Genomic DNA, 19045 nt, shown 5'->3' on the forward strand with positions numbered 1-19045 from the left:
TGTCTTTGAGCTGCTGCTGCTTCTCATCGTCCCAAGATAGAAATGACCTGCTGCCCCTCCAGCTGACAGGAGCGGAAATAAGTTCCATCCAAAACAGCCAAGTTCAGTCACAGTCAGGAAGAGTCAGATGTTATTTCATATTAGTCCATTTGTGTACTAATATTTTTATTTCCTGCATGGTATCTGAGCCAGTTCGAACGACACCCTCTTTCAAAGGCTGTATTAAAAGCGCAAACTCAAATTCCCTGAGAGAGCCCAGTATTGTTCAAGGTGCTGCAGCTTTCTGGCCAGCACTGACCATGACCTGACACACAACATGACTGTCCCCATCTAGCTCTGTAATCCCCTACCTCTCACAACATTGTGCTGTGTACATACAGGAATCTTTCTAGACATCTGCAAATATAAGCAACGTATTTAATTGCATGCAGCTGATGGTATGTAGTTACATCTGTTTATCCACTGGTCAAAAGCTTAAGGAAGCCAAAGGAATTAAATAGCTTCCTTTGTCCCAGATTCCCTTTTGGCCTCTCAGAGAATCTGGCCTGATTTCCACCACCACTTCCCCTCCCTTTGATTTTACAGCTGAAAGCACGAAGCTGCCTAAGGCTGGGGCCAAAGCCTGGTCACTCAAGTCATATTCCTGCTCACATGAGCAAAATTAGACCCTTCATTTCTGAAGCTGAGAAATAAAGCTCTGCACTTTAGTGTCTGCCACCTGTATCACCTTAGGTAGGCCTTGCATGCTGGGGCTGGTAGTGGGCAGATTGACTCATCAGGTTGGGTGTCCCCGTTTCCAGACATGGAACAAACATGTTTGCTGGTGTTATGCCTTCCTCTGAGCAGCCATGGCATGTGAACTGGGGAAGGTTCACTCACACTGGAGCTATGTTTTATAATGTACACAATTTTTGTAAAGGAAATCAGCTGTGGTGGGGATCTACACTTGGTGCAGGTGGGTTTTTTTTTTATCTTATTGCCAGCTTTCTGCGCTGGAAGTAATTTCTAGTGACCTCCCACTGCAAGTCTCCATATCTGTTTTTGAGGGCTTTGTTTCAAATGCTGGCATATAGAAGTTGATAACAAAGGCCACAAAGCTGGGGCTGAGCCCTGCCCATGAAAACCACTGCTGTCTCATTCATCAGCCTTCTGATGTGGTTATGGCCTGGTCATGAAATGCTTCTGGTACAAAGCACGTGGCAGCAGAGAGCTTGGCCATCCCTGGCAGGCTGGCTCCAGGCCCTGCTGAGGCCTGGCCCAACAAGCCCTCCATGGAAGAGACAGCCTCGCTTGTGTTCGGTTTCTCTTTGCAACTAGTCCCTTGCCAGAGTTTCAGGAAAAAAGATATTTTTTCCTGATATTATGCTTTGCTCATTGCTGAGATACTGCTTGCATGCTGTGTGTTAGCTTTTTTTCTTGGCAGCTACAAGGACAAACCCAGAGAGAATGGGAAAAATGATCCAGCCCAAGAGTCATCATACATCTTTTGAAGGCCTTTATTACTCCAGTTGGAGTTGTCTCTTCTGGTGGTCCCTCACCACTAGACGACAAGATTTAAACCCAAGTCAGAAATGTGAACATACTCTAAAAACAGTACTATCACATTGATTTTTTTCTTTCTTCCTTTTTTTTTTCTTTTTTCTTTTTTTTTTCTTTTTCTCTTCTTCATTTTGAATCTCACTGAACTTTGCTGTTGAAGACATTGAACCTAGCCAGTCTGCATGGCATTAGGTTTGGGCTGATGGTAAGCATGGAGAATTCCCTATATAAAACTGATAGCAGCAGAACAGGCAAACGCAGCTCCTCCAGAAGGTGGAGGTGGTGTGTGGAGAACACAGCTCAGTGCTGCTACACCAGCCCTTCACAGATGTACACTCACTTGGGCAGCCTGTGGTCCCGGATTTGAAGCACACCCTCTGGCTGGCCATATTTGTGGACCTTTCTGTTCCATCTGCAAACTCCTGATTACACTTAAGTAGTGATTTATGTTTGAGCTAGCTGGGCTATGGAGCTAGCAGGCTATGCAGTATGGGGAAGCATAAGAGCAGATGGGCAGGTCCAGTTGGGACTGGCATAGGAAAGCACATTGCACCATCCTCAGAGGAATGGGACGTTCAAGCCAACACTCAAAGACAATGCATCTTAAGCCCACCTGCAGACCTTCTCCAGTCTCAGGATCTCTCATTTTACCATTTACTTTTCAGGGCCACTGCAGCTCAAATAGCAGGCTGTGGTCTCACAGGGAGAACCTATCTACAGGCTTGCAAGGAGCAAGATGACCTCAAGGTCTATGAACATGGCCTGTGGTGCTTTTTGCTATTTTCTGACTATCTGATCTAAAGCTTGAGCGCCCTGTCTTTCAGGGGGATCCTGCAGACCTGACTCACAGTCAGCAAAACTCAGCATCACACAAGCACATGACGTTGGCAGCCAGCCTGTCAATAGGGACAAGAAGTTCTTCTTAGGGTTGTGCTATGGGAGATGATAAATGTAGAAATGACAGACTTTCCTCAGATACCAGTTCCACTGATGCACTTTACACTGGCAAGAAGCAAAAAGTGTTATTGTCTCCCCCTAAATTACCTTGAGTATTCCAAAGCCATGAGCAAAGAGCAGCATGCTGAAGCAAGACAGCATTTAAATGAGCCTTTCCAAACACCACTCCCCAAGTAAGACTTTTTCCCTTGAATCAGCCAGCAGTAAGCACCTTTAAAAAACACTGAATCTCCTCATGAAAGCCTTTAGATGATCATGTCCTCTTACCTCAGATTCTAAACCAAGAGTGGCGCACACACAGCTACTCATCGAACCAAACCAGTAATATCAATGTAGAGACACACACCTATAAAAGGGAACTCCCAAACCAAAATACCCCCTCTCCCATGTCCTCTCTTTGGCCAGTACACCCTGCTGTTTCCACCCATACTGTTTATATGCCATCTAACCACTGAGCTGATGAGATGACATAGCTTTGGAGACCAACCAAGACATTGGCAGAGCGTCTATACCTGGTCAGAAGAGAAGGGGTAAGGATGACCATCATTCCTGTACCCCTGGGCAGCTTGGAGGGCCAAGGATACCCTGACATCTGCCTGTCTCTCCTGCCCCACCCCAAAAAATGCGTGTGACACTTTGGCAGCCAAATGGATGGGGAACCAGAGGGAACTCTTTTAGCTAAGCGTGACTAAAACTGACTTTAGGGTGCATCCAGCTTCAAGTTTCATAGGGAACCGGGGTCACGGGGCAAAGAGAAACCAACAGTAAGGGGGATGGTGCCAAAGACTTTCTCAGAAAACATCAAGTAAAAGCAAGGAACTTATGAAACCTCTGCCAGGAATAGATCGGCATGGCATGGCAATATCTCCATTTCAGAAATTCATTTACTTAGAACCAATCTTCCAGGAATGAACCTTTAAAGTCACACAGGAGTGTTCCCAAGTTGCTTGGACTGTGCCTCATAGCTGAGAACTTTCTTAATTTTTCCGTACATTTAAAGATGTTTATTTTTTGGTATGTAATGGGCATTTGGTTTGTAATGGGCATTTTCGTAGCCATCACATGGTCCCATAATATACTTGCCTTTGGAGTGCATTCATATTCTTAAGTTTTCGGTACACATTTATTTAGTTACACATGCAGGCACACTCACACTCTCACATTTATTTTTTGTATATTTATATATTTAGGTACTTATATACGGGCCCATAGATATTAATTTGTGAAGTCAATGAATAAGTATCTGATAATCAGTGCCAAACTTTTCAAGGTGAATGTCTTTTATAACCATATTCCATTAATATTCCAGTAACAGATTTTACCAAAATATAAGCTTCAGAACTAGCCAGCCCTCCCTCCTCTACCACCAAATTACAATGCAGATCTGATGTATACAATAGTGAAACTTTGTTCATTAACTGGTGTATTGGCATTCATGGTGCACTGGTGAAACTCTTTCCTTTCTGGGAATAAAAAATCAACAAAACCACCCTAAATCTCTTGTCCAACATTTTGCTAAATTTTGCTCAAAATCCTTATTATGAGAGAATTTCTACTTCCAACTTGACTGTAAGCCAACTTGGCCTGAGGTGATATGTAAAGCTTTCAACATGCTGTATTCTTTTTTAAGAAGTTGACAAGCTGTCTGTTTTTCACACGCATGAAAACCACGTGGAAAAGATTTCAAAAATCTCTACTGACGGCTGTGAAATAAACAGCAGATTTATAGCCTGACACTGGTGTAGTATTTCTTGCCCTATGGTGTGCAGACTGCTGGGATCCATAGATCCTTCCAAGAGACTACAGTATGTAAGAAAAATAAGCAAATCTGCTGTCACTCAGATTAAATGTGCTAATGGGGGGGGGGGGATTACACATCCAAAGGGAATCAGAAAGTTGTCATGAAACATCGTTACCAAATGTGGACATCACAACCCAAAATGCAGATATCTGTGTTCCCTGCATGTACCACCAGCATGAGTAAGCAAGAGCATAAAAGCAGCAAGGCTGAGCATTAGATTTTGAGAAGTTATGTGCAAACTCCATTGGATAGTGCTGCACTCTGGCTGGGTTCGCAAGTGCTTCAACATATGCAAAGAAGAAAGGGAGATCTAGCAAAAATTCAAACCCTTCAAAACAGCACTGAAGAAAGTAAAGGGATTCTGTTAAAATATTTAGGACTTTTAACCTAAAACCTCCCCCTCTCTCTCCCATTAAGAGCAATGTTCCCAATTACAACTAATTTATCAATGTGGAAGGCATCAAGAGAATTCCAATTTTTAAAGTAGAATGAAGAGATGAAAATGTAATAGCCAAAAATAAAGATGAAATAAAATTATATTGAAGACTCATGAGGAATTGAAATTGATTTGAAGGCCAATATAATCTCCCTCCAGTAGAAGACAGTATTATATCTTCTTCCCATACACAAATGTGTAAGAAGCAATCAAATTTTATTATTTCAAAAAAGATGTGCCATAAGCGGAGGTGGTAACAGAACACAGTCAGATTGTTCTGCAGCTCTGGGGACTTTTGCTCATACACTGTGGGATTGCCCAGCTGCCTCTGGCAAATGTAGAAAAGTATAAAATCAGATGCAAACTGCACTGACACTGTATTTTCAAAATCCAAGCAGAGTATCTGGAAGTGCCTAAAAACACAAAATACAGGAAAGAATGTTAATAAATATGTTGATTTCTATGGGAGGAGACAGACAAAAAAGTAATTCTGAGTAGGGGAAGAAGTGAGTATGGAGACCATAACTACATCAAGGTTGAATTCATGTGCATGGAGCAATGTCCTGGTGCAGCCAGGTGCTTTCCAGGCCAGGCCAGACAATTTAAAACTAGTCAGATTATTTAGACCTCAATATTTCAGTATTATGCTGTGGTGTAGAATGAGCCTGTGATGGATACGGAGGCAAAGCCCAAAGTTTGAACCAGAACTGTGTGGCAATAAGCAAAACGCTGACATAACGAACAGGGATTTCCACCCTGTAAACCACAGAGTGATAGAAATCATAGTGCAGCACAGTTCAGAGAAATATAAAGAGGTCACATTGTGACGATGTGCATTTGAAGCATCCCAGGCACATCTGTCTATGGTGAGCTACAAAACCCTGGGGTGAGATGATCACCTCAGATAGACTCGGCTGGAGAAGTGTCCCAGGCAGGGGGGCTGTGAAGAAATCTCCCCTATATTTTCTGAAAACACTGCAGTACATTAGACTTGGCTTCATTTCTTCCCATAAAATACAATAAGGCAGAAATATTCCCCCCTGCACTTGTGCTGTACTTTTGTGAGAAACTACTTCCACTTCTTTGACGTTTCCCCAAACTGCTCTGTTGCAAGAACTTCCTCAAGCAGAGTCTCTGCCTCCAGGTGCATTTAGCTTAGTTTTTGCAGAGGACACCTTCCCCTCCCTCCAGGTTTGCTGCCTGCGGCACGGAGGCTGCCCCACCAGCCCAGCCTCCCCGGCACTACTGGGGTTTCCTGAGCGGATGTCAGCTGCAAGGGACAGATATTAGGTCAGAACTTCATGGCTCTAGCATCAGCCAGGATGTCTCCACCTCCTCTGTGAGTCATCCTGCGAGATGGAGGCCCAAGGGTTGTCTGTGTTTCTGGTGCTTACAAATGCCGGTGGTTTCCTAATGAGATGATCAGTGGAAAACCAGAGGTGCTATCTCTGTTTGGCTGTAATTCAGAGAACGTCTTCCATAAGCACTGTGATGCTACCAGAAGTAGTTTCTGGGTTTCCGATGCCTGTGAGATAAATGCACAAGTCCCTCTTGGTTCCCCATATAATCAGCAGAAGGAGGTGGGCGTTTCCCAGTGCTGGTTTATTCCACCCTAACACAGAGTTGACCACAATGACTTTAAGAGCAACTCAGGGTGATTCTCAGCCTTTTTTTTTTTTTTTTAAATATATTTTATAGATTGCTACTCTTGAGCAAAACAAATCCCATCTTAAATCTCTCAGTTCTTGCTCGTGAAAACCACAGGGACGCAGCACTGGAAGATATCTCCTGGGAAATGGTGCTGCTCTGCTGCCAGCAACAACAACACCATATGTCCAGGTACACAAAGCAATCAGAGGCACCTGAAAAGCACTTAAATGACTAAAATAAAATGTTTCTTTGAAAACCTTTTTCCAGATGATGGCAAGAAACAGTTTTCCAGTTTCCTGTCTAAATGCAATTATAGATGCTTTGTTCAAGCATTGGCACTCTCCTGTATCTTCCATAGCTGTTTTTTTTTCGTTTATTTTTTCCCCACCTGAGATTTATTTGAAAGACATATTATTGAGTGGAAACATTTTTGTTTTGGTTTATTGCTCAGATAAGCATGTCACATACTCTATGTCACATACTCATGTCATTCTTCTGTGCACCCACTTGAGGCTGATGGCCTCTTCCTGCACATGCATGTTCAGGACTGCACACAGTGTTTCAGCCCAAGTGAAATAATTTGTTGTTTACAACAGAGGAGGGCCACATATCTGCTCTTGTTATGAATGTTTACAGCAGTGCCTACGCTGATGGATAAAAGAGGCCAAGCAGTCTGAACCAGCTCACACCCATGTTAACATTCAGAACAACCTGGAGAGAGCCACCTGGAGCCCTCCAAAATGGAGCTGGGACTGACATAACAGACTCTCTGAGAAGCAGATAATCAACTTTTTGGCTTGGCCTGGCTCCCTTTTATCTAACAATACTCAAAGATTAAGTGGTCTCACATTTTGCACTTCAGATGTTGCTCCTGTCATAGATTTCCCACAGGCTTTTCAACATGATGCTGGAGTCCTTTGCTTTTAATTTGTTACCACATGCTCACTTTTGGTGGCAGCATTGTCAATAATAAGGTAAAAGGGGATGAGTTTCAGGTCTGATTATGGAGGACCCACAATACAAAGTTCCCTACAGCTTCCATCTCCTTCTTCCTGCTGTGATCTTTCTTTAGAGAAGGATAACTGACATATCCTCATGTATGTGCATCTCTTTTTCTTCCTCTTCAATAGCAGTACTAACCAAGAGCTGGTCAGTCCGTGACCCCCAGCTTGAAGGACTTACTAAAAAAATGTTTGCTCTTCAGTCTGCAACACCATTTACCCTAGATCTCTCCCAGTTTGGAGGAAGAGGCTGAGTATTGTGATGCAAGGACTGGACCAGAGCAAATCACGGTTCCTATAAATGAATCATCTCTGAATCTACTGACTACCATAAGACTGCTGTTTTATATTAACTTGATGAATTGCTGAAACTGTAAGAAACAATGTCATGAGAGAGAAGTAGGGAAAGGAAGCAAGACCGGGAAAACCAGTAGTGAGAAGAAGCAGAAATAGGGAAGAAATTAGAAACAGAAACATTTTTATGGGATAACTCATCACAGCATGAGACAGCTTTTGGCGCCAAGCCGAGACTTCTCCTGTGGGACAACACTCTTTTCACATTTCTGACTGATGAGAAATGGGTGCCAGAGGTGGAGGTCCCTGATCCCACTGCTGAACACCACAGCTTGCAAATGGCCTGGCCTACTATGGAAAGGGACACGGAGCTGGCCAGGAAGACCCTGGTTCTTCACAGCTACCACTGGGAGCAAAGATCCAGCCTGAGTGAGGAGGACCAAGGCAGGGTTACGTCGACAAAATTATGGCCTTGGTGAGCAACATCTTTGTACGGGAATGGATGCTGGAAGCTGGATGCTCTTTCTAGGGGTATGGTTATAACTGTGTTTTGGTGCTGATTGCTGGCTTCATGTATACTTCTCACTTCTCCAGCCACAGAAAACTGGGGAGAGAGCATAGATCCAAGGAATGAAAGAGGGGAACAAAGGGAAGGAAAAAAACAACACACATACTGGAATGGAAAAAAAAAAAGAGAGAAAGAGAGAGAGAAACAGGAGTTGACAAAGACATGAGCAAAAGGAAAGAAAGGGGACAAGAAAGAGAAAAAAAAGGGAGACAAAGAAAAGATCTTATTGCTGATATCCAGGAATCAAAGCCATGCAGTGGCAGAGAGGAAGATGCATGCTGCATTTAGAGAAACTGTATAGAAAGTTTAACTTACGTCAGTCTCACTATGACTGGCTTACAGTCACGGGGGAAGTGTTGCATGAGAAAGAGGTAGAGAGGGCAGCAGAGTCCAAGAGACACTAGTCTAAAAGTTTTGCCCGAATATTAGTTCTTGTCATGATGCTTTGTTTAGAACTGTGGGATGTTAACAACTTAAAGAATCATCAGCACCGAGCCCATCTGAATATTTTCCCAAGGCATATTGTGCATATGACACAGAAAGACAAATGAGTAATAGCTGACAAGAAGACTGAAATGAGTGATATGAAGCAGCTCCTTCTGCAGTTGATATTCTGCAGGTATTAGTGGGGGTCCCACACTGGGGTCTCAACAACCCCTTGATTTAACCCAAATGTCCAGAAGCCTCCTGTTCCTGCTTTCAGTAGGGTAAAATCTACATGCAGTCTAGTAAAGGGAAATGCAGGTTCCAGAAACTGTTGTTTTTCTCCCTTGTTCTCCATCACTCAGAAATGAGTCAACAGTAGCATGAGTGATTCATGAGGAAAACTCTGAGGAAAACTCTGAGACAAAGGATCACTTTTGTCCTCTTTGCAGACGGATAGCTTTTATGCTCCTAACTCTCTACCAAGGGAGCCCTGCTCCTTCTCTGCTCGAGGTACAAGGAGTCACCCACTTTGGGGGGGGGGGGTTGGTGGTGGAACTCCCTCATCGCAAGTATTGATGCTTCTCTCCCTTGAGCTAAAAACTAAAGGCTAAAGCTTTGGGAAATCCAAGAAAAGAGGAAAATAGGCTTTGAACTTCCTGGCTTTGTCTGTTCTGAAAACTAAAGGTGGTGAGGCTGAGGACACCAGCACATGTTCATTCATACTGCCAGACTGCAGCTTCCTGGCAGGTTTTGGTCCGTGTTGACAATCTCAGGCAACACATGAGTTCAGGGCACTGCATGGGCTGGCCAGGAGAGAGTTTGTCTGCAACCACATGGACTCGTACCAGGAATCGTAGAATGGCTTGGGTTGGAAGGGACCTGAAAGATCACCCAGTCCCAGCCCCCTGCCATGGGCAGGGACACCTCCCACCAGACCAGGTTGCCCAAAGCCCCATCCAGCCTGGCCTTGAACACCTCCAGGGATGGGGCAGCCACAGCCTCTCTGGGCAACCTGTGCCAGTGCCTCACCACCCTCTGAATGTCCTCCTAACCTTTAGCCTAAATCTCCCCTCTTTTAGTGCTTAATCACTCTTTTAGGAAGAGTGAACCACGTTGCACCACTTGGTCTCAGTGTGAAGTAAGAGACCCTGAATAGTAGTAGCCAGTGACATCTAGGGAAGGTTTGGGTTAAAGTACTGATTACAATGTAGATGTCTAAAGGAGAGAAGAAGCTGCCCTGTTGTACTGGCAGCCTACTTTGGACAATCCCCGTTGCTATTCTGCACCGTGAAAACTCTCCACCACCTCTCTTGTGCAACTCTGAGCCACAATGAATAGCTGTATTACTTACAGCAGCAGCAGTAACAGTAATAGCCACGTTCTTAATCTGCTGGTGCCTTTTATTAGTCTTTGGAGACTTCCAGCTGGAAGAAAGGTCCTGCAAGTATGAATAATTTTGCCTTGGTGCACCTATATAAACTCAGCATAGCTCCACAGAGGTCAATGACTGCTTCAGATATTTACAGGTGGAACTGAACATGAAATATGAGAAGCTTTGCAGAATTGCAAAGAAAAATGAAGCAAATCCTGCTCTATCACTTAGGCATTTAAATAGCCTTTATACAGTTAACCACAGTACGCAGTTTGGTGTTTATAAATATGATTTTTCAATAAAGCAATGCAAGTTTTAAAATGCAGCTGTCACACAGCAGCAGACAGAGTGAGCTCATAAAAGTAAATCCCTCGGTACAGATGACATCACCGAGCTCTTTAAATGATAAACTTTCACCTTCCTGAGCCAATACAAAAGAAACCTATCTTCTTGCTAAAAATACAGCGTACCAGAAAATCGCATACACTCAAACTGCACATTAAAATGCAGAGGGAGCCCTCTGGGATTTGTGAACAAATATGGTCCTGTGCCAGCTCTGAGTGACTTAAGGCTGTTAAAGTGATGCTCTCAAACAATTAAAAATATCTGCCAGTCTTGTCAGAAGGCTGCCGGGCTCTCGCGGCTCCTGCAGTGTTAGAGTAATTCCATGGTGACGGGTTGATGTTGATGCATAGTGACATCTGAGAGTGGAGGTCTGAGCTCTTACGTTTCTACTCCCTGGCACTCCAGAGAAAGGATAAACGGAGAGGTGGTTGCTGTCAATCAGAGACCTTGCACAATGCAAGGCTTGGAAATGTCAATGCACCCAGAAAGATAAAGAGAAATGAAATTCACAGCAAGGACTCAAAACTCACACCACTTTTCAAGAAGGTTGGTCCTTCAGGATGACCATCAGTATTGAGTATCACACTCTCCTGGGACAGCATTAGCAGGTATTGGCTTGGCTTTATAAGCTCCTTCTTCCCGAAAATTATCCCAGATAAGTTCTCAGTGAATGGGGACTCTGTCCAGAGATGCCCTGAAAAATGCTCTTTTGGAACAGCAGAAAGGTGGGAAGATGTGATACCAGCCAGCCAAAACAGTCAGAGCTTCCCTTGCTGTGTCTGCCAGGTGCTACAGGTTTTGGACCCAAGGTCTAAATTTCCAGCAATGGTGATTCAAGGCTCATTATTAGTCACCCCCACATGGGTGCCTAATGCCGTTTAGAGGCCCGTCAGCGTTCGCATGAGGCTGATAGACATGACCAAGGGATACACAAGGGCATCCCAAATGTCACTAGGTATGATGGATACAAGCAGAGGCTCACCAATGACAGCATTCAGCCCAGTGACTCCCTAGCCTCCTCTGTCTGTATCGGCATGGAGCTGGTTTCAGTTGTCCGTACATCCCTATGGTCATTAGTGGTGTCAACCTGGTGTCATTTTAAATGGTGGGGGATATCCTGCCCAGCTTACCAGGATATGTGTCTCCTGTAATTGCTGTGTCATAGCTGCCTGGCATGCACATGTGTCATAGTCTCCATAGGTGTCATGGGACCAAATGGCACCAGCTGACTACTGCACATGGATATCTATATAGAGGAGTCCTAAGCTAGACCTGGACCCCACCACAGATGTTTAAATCACAAAGAAATTTGCAGACTGTGACTTCTGCCTCTCAGTTTCCATTAGAGTTTAACAGATACCGGCAGGACCTCAAATCAACCCAGAATTCACTCGGTCAAGTACTTTTTTACTTGCTTCCTTCCCAAATTGAAATCCACCAGATTGGTAAATTAAGCTGTTACCCCATAAAATGAAGACCAAACAGAGTTTTGGCACTCTACTATCCATGATCCTTCCCTAGTCATTTTATAAGATGAGCATGTAATAGCAATGTAGTCACGCTTTATATACCAGCCACTGAAACAAATCACTGATATTATGTCTTTATAGGTAATTGCTTACTTTAATATTGATGAGCACAACTTACACCTCTCTGCCTGTACAAAGCTCTTCTGATGTTTACCCATATTTTGTTCCAGGTAAATAAATAAATCTTAAAAATCCAAATTAACTTTTGCAATGCTAGCCCTGTCATCCTGGAGGTTGCTGCTAACTCTGCAGTATTTGTTATTAAACCTAATATTGGCTGCACGGTAATATGTTGTTAAGGTTTTATGCCGTTAAGAGCCTTAAGCTTTGTGCTGACATTTAGTCCCAGCTCTTTGTGCTAGTTACCTTGCTCCACAATTACCACCCAACATCTGCGATTAGTTCGGTGTTTCAGCTTCTAACACATGCCCATCGGGCATCTTTGCTCCTCTCTGTGTTCAGCACAGTCAAAATCTGGTGGGAGATCTTCATGCGCACCTCAGTTCTTGGCAAAATAGCTTTCCTACAGTGACCTTCTGTATGGCTGAGTTACGACTCTGACAAGCTCCCATGGCAAATCCATTCCTGTCTTGTCAGGAATCTTGTAAGTCCTTAGGAGCCCCCAAGCACTGGAGACACCACTTGGGACAGGCCTCAGTGGCCAAGCAAAGCTCCCTAAATATGTCTTTTATATGGGATATGAGAAAAGTGTGTGTGGGCAAGAAGTACCACAGGCTGGTTTGTGTAACGACAGACAAAAGCTTGCATATAGCTGCCTCTGTGACCATGCCCCAGAGCCCTTCAAAGTCTTTTGGATGGGCTAAAAAAATAACATAAGAATTTGAAGCACTGGGAGAATTAAAGTGAGTGTTTTTTATTTGTTTGTTTGTTTTTCTTTCCCCTTTGGATAAGTAAAGAATAATTTAAACCAATATCAAGACGTTGAAGAGTAGTCTAAATTTAGATGTGAAAGCTGGGGTTGACACTATCCTGCCACATGGACATAGACCCATGTCACCAACCAGGAGGTGGCAGTGGGAATCATAGACTCATAGAATGGCTTGGATTAGAAGGGACCTTAGAGATCACCTAACTCAAAGCCCCCTGCCATAGACAGGGATGCCACCCACCAGATCAGGTTGCTCAAAGCCCTATCCAGCCTGGCCTTGAACGACTCCAGGGATGGGGCATCCACAGCTTCTCTGGGCAACCTGTGCCAGTGCCTCACCACCCTCTGAATTTCCTCCTAACCTCTAACCTAAATCTCCCCTCTTTTAGTGTAAGACCATCCCCCCTTGTCCTATGATTATTTACTGGCTTATAGAGCCCTTCTCCATCCTTTTTATAAGGCACCTTTAAGTACTGAAATGCTAAAATGAGGTGTTCCTGGAGCCTTCTCTTCTCCAGGCTCAACCACAACTCTCTCAGCCTTTATTCATAAGAGAGGTGCTCCAGCCCTCTGATTATCCTCATGGCCCGCCTCTGGACCCCCTCTAACAGGTCTACATCTTCCCTGTGCTGGGAAGCACCCTTGCAGTGGTGGCTGGCCATTGCAGGCTCCAAGATGATGGCTTCCCATTGCCTCTTGCTTGTCAAAGGCTGAGCTGCCTTAAAAAAAAAAAAAAAAGAAAAAAAGAAAAAAAAGAAAACCATGCAGCCCACAGGAAGCAGAAATAACCAACTACCTTTTCTCACTGCACAGCACAGAGGATGTGGTTTTCATTTTTCACATGGGACTTGCCACAGTTATCTTTTCCACTCCCTCCCAGTCGGAGGATGGCTAATGGCCCTGTGTGCGGGTACAATCTCATGAAAATTTCTGTTAGCCCAGGATTTATCTCCATGGCTGACTAGTACTGTTTCCCAACTGATGCCTTCACTTTTGTTTTCTAAAAAGGGGGCTAATTCCCGCTGTATTGAGGTACATTCTAACCATCTGTATTGTTGTTGCGGTGTTTGTTGTTGTTGTTGTAGTTGTTCTTGCTTTTAACTCTGGCCCTTTATTGTTGTTATTCTTTTTTTCTTACAGCTTCCCTCGTTAAGTTACATCTCCATAGCTAAGAAACATTCAAAGTGAAGACATTGTCAGATCTTCCAAATTGCTAGCATAGAAAAAAATACCATGTTCCTTCCCCCCCTCCTTTAATGGCAGTACCATCCTGTCTCCCCCATGTTTGCACATTTTTCTTGCCTCCTGATTTCTCCTCTCATTTCTCTATTTTCTCCTCTCATATATTCTCTAATTCTCTAGTGGCAACTGTACATTCTCCCAGAGTTTGAACCATAGAATCACAGAAGGGTTTGGGTTGGAAGGGACCTTAAAGACCACCCAGTCCCACCCCCCTGCCATGGGCAGGGACACCTCCCACCAGACCAGGTTGCCCAAAGCCCCATCCAGCCTGGCCTTGAACACCTCCAGGGATGGGGCATCCACAGCTTCTCTGGGCAACCTGTGCCAGGGCCTCACCACCCTGTGAGTGAAGAGTTTCTTTCAAATATCTAATCTATATCTCCCCTCCTCTAGTTTAAAGCCATTTCCCCCTGTCCTATCACTACACCCCCTGACAAAGAGTCCCTCCACAGCTTTCCTGTAGGTCCCCTTCAGGCACTGGAAGGCCGCTATAAGGTCTCCCCAGAGCCTTCTCTTCTCCATGCTGAACAACCCCAGCTCCCTCAGCCTGTCTTCATAGCAGAGGTGCTACAGCCCTCTGACCATCCTCATGGTCCTCCTCTGGACTCGCTCGAATATGTCCATGTCCTTCTTGTACTGTGGCCTCCAGATCTGAAGGCAGCACTCCAGGTGGGGTCTCACAAGAGCAGAGCAGAGGGGGAGAATCCCCTCCCTCACCCTGCTGGCCACACTTCTTTTGATGCAGCCCAGGATACGGGTGGTTTCTGGGCTGCAGGCTCGTATTGCCTGCTCATGTTGAGCTTCTCATCAACCAACACCCCCAGGTCCTTCTCCTCAGGGCTGCTCTCAATCCATTCTCTGTTCAACCTGTGTTTGTGTTTGGATTTGCCCCAACCCAGGTGCAGGACCTTGCACTTGGCCTTGTTGAATCTCATGGGGTTGGCACAGGCCCAGGTCCCTCTGGATGGCATCCCTTCCCTCCAGTGTGTTGACCTCACCACTCAGGTTGGTGTCATCAGCAAACTCAGTGAGGATGCACTCAATCCCACTGTCCACGTCACCAACAAAGACGTTAAATAGTGCCAGTCCCAATACTGACCCCTGGGGAACAGCACTTGTCACTGATCTCCACCTGGACAAATGTCCAGGCGGAGATCAGAAAAAATCTGCAAGAAAAGAAAAAACAGAGATTAAGACCTCAATACCCTGAGAATCATTCATCTGCTCCTCAAAGGACATCACTGTGGAAATGGCAACACTGATTTTAGTTCAGGGGAAAGTAATAATTGTGTCCTGTGTTTTGGTGCTAGCAGGTATCACAGCGATGAAACGTAAGCTCATTGATTTCTGCTACACTGATGGTGTGAGATACCATCTTATCTTTTATACGCATTAGTAAACATGGTTAAAAACATTGTATCTTCAAAACATCCTTTCTGTCAGGTTATTATTCGGTTCTGGCAAAGCCAAGAGCAAATCATGCTAACTTGACCAGATTACTAGGAGTCTTAAATCTTTCCTAGGATGTAGCAGCTCATCCTTATTGTGTATGAGCCAGCAGCAGATCTACTGACCTTCGTGGAGTAGATTTGATCTTTTTCTTTGATTAAATATCTTCCAGCTGCACTGAAATATATATATATTAAAAAAAATAATTGTACATTCTTGTATCTACCTTCCCCTGTGTGTTCTTCGCAATATGTTAATTGCGAGCATTTAATAATACTCAGAAGTTTCTTAACTGGGCCACATAAAATATAGAAAGTGACCATTTCTATAATTTTTTGAGAGACATCCTGACAAATGTGTGTTAAGTACTGTCATAGGGAAAAATTGAAACCCCCTTTTCTCATTGCTTGGGGGTATGCATGTGCCAGGTCAAAGGGACATCCCCAGTTACAGATTTAGGCAATATATCAGCTCTTTGATGGTTCTCCTCGGTCTCCTAGATACAGCCTCCTTACCTGGTGTGAGCAACTCATGTCATCCACCTGGACTTGAGCAAAGCATTTGGTACTGTCCCGCACAACATCCCTGTCTCTAAAGGGGAGAGACATGGTTCTGACAGACAGACCACTTGGTGGGTAAGGAATTGGAAGGATGGTCTTATATGAAACCATTGTCTCATACAAAACAATTCCATTCTATGTAAAACCCTGCAGTCAACAGCTCAGTGTCCAATATTCTGGGCTACAAGTGCACGTGCAACAGAGATGCTGTTTGTCTGGCTGAGCCAAAAACCCAGCTCATCTTCTCCTTCTCAGCTTTGCATTTCATTACTTTGACATTGGCTTTTGCATGCCATCCGCTACCCCATTGCAAGCTCTTTAAGATGAAACCCAGATCTTTTCCCTTTGGCCTTTTCTGCATCATCTATCACTGTGGACAACCCCATTTTCTTTCCTCTGCCTTGTAGTCTGGACTCTTTTCTCTCCTTCAGCCACACTAAATCTTGTCTCATTAAATCTTGTCATTTCTTCTTTAATATAATCAAGATCAGTCTTTTCATTGCTATCTTCAGTCTTAAAACCTGATTCATCTTCTGTTCTCATGGCAATAAATTCCTGCAAGAGATGGATAGCTGGAATGCCACTAGAATATTTCAATAAGGGAATAAATCCTGTTTGTCTACATTCTTTGTTCAATCTCAGTGATTTGTTGCTCCATTATAAACTGACTTCACTTCACGGACAAAGCAAATTCCAGGTGTAGGTCTGTCCTTCGTGCTGTTAATTGTGTGGCCAGTACCACTTTTGATCTGAGCTATTACTGACCAGAATTTCACATGGCATCTTGAACTTCCCTTGCTACTCCACTGCAGGTTCATCTGATCTGTTTTCCACTCTACAGTAATTATTTCATGCCACTCATTATAAGTGAACAAATTAGTTCAGTTTATAAGCTCTGACTCTTCCCCTCTAAATACTTTCTCCAATGGACTGCTTTCAGCTTGTCTTTTTCTCTGAGCCACCAATGGGACATGCCTACACTGGATGTCATGGAGAGAGAGGTCTTTTTTCTTTAGTTACACAATGGTTCGGTGCTGGCCTCACTCACACAGGAAAGATGGTAATTCCATGGAGCGACTTTTTTCTTTGAATTATTTTGTTTGCACTGATTTCTTTCCTCTCTCTCTTTCTCATATATTTTGTACATTGCCAGTTTCAACCTTTACTTGTCTGACACTGTACTGCTCATGCTCGGAGCATGTGCAACCTGTTCGTTAAAAGCCACCTGGAAGATGCACCAGTCATCACAAGCATCCTTGCTTTTCAGTCACATCGGTCACAAGCCAGGTCTTTAGAACCCCATCCTCACCCTTCAGCTCTTAGGAACCCAAAGATATCTGAACATTGTATGTTTACATGCATGTGATGTTATATCCTACAGGAAACTGGTAGGGATCCTTCTCTTTAGGTGGTTTAAGTCTTCCTCATTGCAAAGAAAATTTCTTTTTAGAAGTACTGGGTTGGATTTACTCTCTCATACAGCTTGGTCATGTGGGAAATTCCAGTGTCAACACGGATGGAAGATGCATGCTCCTGCACATAGGCATGCATAAATTAGATGTATGTATATGAATATAATATACACGTTTACCATTGCCAGAGGCATCTCCATCACATGTCAGCAGCACAGGACCCGTGACACGAAGCTGAATGTACGTGATTCCTCCCAGCAGAGGTCACTGGTAACTTAGTCACCAAAACTGCTCCGTGCCTACAGCTCAGTGAGCACACACCATGGGGAAAAGCGCACTGCGGAGAGTTAACTTGGGCAAGTTTCTATACCCAGAGTAGGGAAATTTCATAGTGATTTCTCAGTTTAGGGTTATAGGTACATTGCAGATCCAGTGCTGCATTGGATTTTTCCTGAGAGGTGTATTGGACTTTTCGTTTTGATAAACAACATTGGTGGCTCACAGCAACACTGCTCCTTCTTTTTCTTTTTCTTTTTCTTTTTCTTTTTCTTTTTCTTTTTCTTTTTCTTTTTCTTTTTCTTTTTCTTTTTCTTTTTCTTTTTCTTTTTTTCTTTTTCTTTTTTTCTTTTTCTTTTTCTTTTTCTTTTTCTTTTTCTTTTTCTTTTTCTTTTTCTTTTTCTTTTTCTTTTTCTTTGTCTTTGTCTTTGTCTTTGTCTTTGTCTTTGTCTTTGTCTTTGTCTTTGTCTTTGTCTTTTTCTTTTTCTTTTTCTTTTTCTTTCTCTTTTTCTTTTTCTTTTTCTTTTTCTTTTTCTTTTTCTTTTTCTTTTTCTTTTTCTTTTTCTTTTTCTTTTTCTTTTTCTTTTTCTTTTTTTCTTTTTCTTTTTCTTTTTCTTTTTCTTTTTCTTTTTCTTTTTCTTTTTCTTTTTCTTTTTCTTTTTCTTTTTCTTTTTCTTTTTCTTTTTCTTTTTCTTTTTCTTTTTCTTTTTCTTTTTCTTTTTCTTTTTCTTTTTCTTTTTCTTTTTCTTTTTCTTTCTCTTTTTCTTTTTCTTTCTCTTTCTCTTTTTCTTTTTCTTTCTCTTTTTCTTTTTCTTTCTCTTTTTCGTTTTCTTTCTCTTTTTCGTTTTCGTTTTCTTTTTCGTTTTCGTTTTCTTTTTCTTTTTCTTTCTCTTTTTCTTTTTCTTTTTCTTTTTCTTTTTCTTTTTTTTTCTTTTTCTTTTTCTTTTTCTTTTTCTTTTTTTCTTTTTCTTTTTCTTTTTCTTTTCCTTTTTCTTTTTCTTTTTCTTTTTCTTTTTCTTTTTCTTTTTCTTTTTCTTTTTCTTTTTCTTTTTCTTTTTCTTTTTTTTTCTTTTTCTTTTTCTTTTTCTTTTTCTTTTTCTTTTTCTTTTTCTTTTTCTTTTTCTTTTTCTTTTTCTTTTTCTTTTTCTTTTTCGTTTTCTTTTTCTTTTTCTTTTTCGTTTTCTTTTTCTTTTTCGTTTTCTTTTTCTTTGTCTTTGTCTTTGTCTTTGTCTTTGTCTTTGTCTTTGTCCTTCACTTTTTCTTTCACTTTTTCTGTTTCTTTTTGTTTCTGTTTCTTTT

This window comes from Anser cygnoides, chromosome 1, assembly GCF_040182565.1.
Source record: "Anser cygnoides isolate HZ-2024a breed goose chromosome 1, Taihu_goose_T2T_genome, whole genome shotgun sequence".
Lineage (NCBI taxonomy): Eukaryota > Metazoa > Chordata > Aves > Anseriformes > Anatidae > Anser > Anser cygnoides.